The sequence below is a fragment of the Coenobita brevimanus genome, unplaced genomic scaffold, assembly GCF_032717465.1.
Source record: "Coenobita brevimanus isolate Jiangsu-jjx unplaced genomic scaffold, ASM3271746v2 jjx.HiC_scaffold_2621, whole genome shotgun sequence".
In the NCBI taxonomy this organism is placed as follows: Eukaryota; Metazoa; Arthropoda; class Malacostraca; order Decapoda; family Coenobitidae; genus Coenobita; species Coenobita brevimanus.
Window position 1 is genome coordinate 125,187 of NW_027643567.1, and position 2,362 is coordinate 127,548.

The window sequence follows — 2,362 nt, forward strand, 5'->3', positions numbered from 1 at the left end:
TCGACAGAAGTGGTAAGACCAGCAAAAGTTGGGCGCCCTTCAACATCTAGAAAAACGTCTGCAAGTTCCAGCGAATTTTGTGCACACAGACGTGGAAGTAGCGAGACTAAGCAGAAAATATGTACATTTCTGTGCTCCAACCCAACAGAGGGCGACCTACACCTTGTGCAAACTGACATCATGGGAAAGCGTTTCATAAATATCAGAGACAAAACAACAGATGACAAAGTGAGATCTAGTTTATCACTTTTGCAGGCCCCAGGTGATGCTTCAGCGTATGAACTATGGTACCACAGAGATTGCTTGAGGAAGGCTGAAAGGCAGTGTGAATCTTTCCCACTGTATTCCTCAAAGATGGAAGAGAGTGTTGGGAAATGCATCGCAGACATCGACATTGTTAATGCTGTGAACTATTCATTGGCCAGTGGTGTCATATTGAATATGAATGAGATCAAAGACGAGTACACCACTGAGAAGCTTTCATTACAAAAAAGAGCTCAAACATTTGATCATGGAAAATATTCCAGGTGCGGAGTTCGTGAAGGCGAATCGCCAGAATGAAAGTGAGCAAGTGATGACCAGAAAAACTCTTGCCGCAGCTGTAGATAATGCAGCCCCACAAGGGACAGAAGAGGTTATGAAACGTGTCGCTGAAGTTGCCAAAGTTCTTAGAGGTGAATTGCTAAAACATCGAGACACCTGGCATTTCACTGGTAGCATGTCATATGTAAACCCACCTGTGGTTGCTTTCTTTCTTAAGCTGTTGCTGTTCGGCACAGAATCGAGAATGGTTTGTGACAAGCGACATGATTCAATGGGCAAAACTATTAGCGTTTTGTCACAGCTTCTCGTGTAAAATGTCAAAACAAGCAGGCAGGTCAAACGTGTGCCGAAATCAGACGTGGGGTTTGTGACAGGTACTCAAACACCATTGTTAGTAGGTCTTGCGCTAAGCACGCACAACAAAATTCGCAGTAAGGATCTTGTCAATCAACTATCAGGTCTACATATTGCAGCCAGTTACAAAAGTGTTATTGACCTCGAAAAGAGAATCGAATGTGCTGTAGTGGAAAGGATGTCAGAAACCGGAGGATATTGTCTGCCACAAATTGTCAAGAAGGGACAATCTGTATTTTTTGCGGTCGACAATATTGATTTTTTGGAAGCAACCTGCGATGGTCAAAACACTCTACATGGCACAGTTGTTGTCATGAATCAAAAAGACACCGTTGATGGCGAGCTTATTAACAAGCCCATGCAAATCCCAGCGAAAGCTACACCAACCAAGCAGCAAGTGGTCTATCATCGAGACGTTATTGTTGACCCAAAGCCAATCAAGTTCCCCTCATTCGTTTTTGACGCTCGTGTAGGTTTGTTGAAGAGATACAACAGCATGGATCGTGCGTGGATGCTGGCTTCTCATTTAGGGGTCAACACTCAGATGAATCCAAGAAGAAATTATGAATCACAGGCGGAAAATGATGATCAAGCAAGTGACGCGAATGAAGATACAGAAGAAAACCAGGCACCTGCAGCACCACAGGATCGAACAGAACAAACAACTCACAGTTTTACAGCTTCAAAAACACAAGTTATGCCGACGTGGTCTGCAACGAATTCCCTACTCATGCAACTGGAAGATGTTGAGCCTTCGAAAACAAACAGCGAAGTCGTGGCTCCTCTCTTTCGTCTGGCACCCACAGATTATGCTACTCTGTACACTGTGTTATCATTGACACAAACATTTCAGCTGTAGTGATGGGACCAGAACGTAAAACAGTCATCACCTTGGACCTAGACCTGTACGAGAGAGCCATCAAACTTCAGTCTACCCAAAGGAACACGAACTGGGTGTTACGACCCGGTGAGCTCCACATATGCTTCGCAGCACTACACGCCTTGGGGAAGTACATAGAAGGAAGTGGACTTGACAGCATTGCTGTAGAGAAGGGCATCTATTCACCAACAACAATGCGCCAAATATTTGGCGGTAAGGCCTTCAAGCGTGGTGTGGAGTATCACATAGTGAATGCACTGGCATGCTACAAGCTGAGATTCGAGCAACTTACAAGTGTGAGCTCCCCAGAGTCTCTCACACAACAGTGCCAACAACTTCGAGAAGGCCTACACAGTCGTGACAAAGGATCCGTCAACATATTCAACAAAATATGTGACCAGTACTCCGAGACCATCGAGCCTGCCATGACGTTCAACAACGGAAGTGAAGTGGGTGACTTTCTCAAGTTGTACACAGATCAGGTTGAGTGTCTGCTAAACATCATTCGCGCATGCAGACAAGGTGATTGGGAGGAGTACTTGGCAGCACTCGATAACCAGATCAAGTACTTCTTTGCACATGATC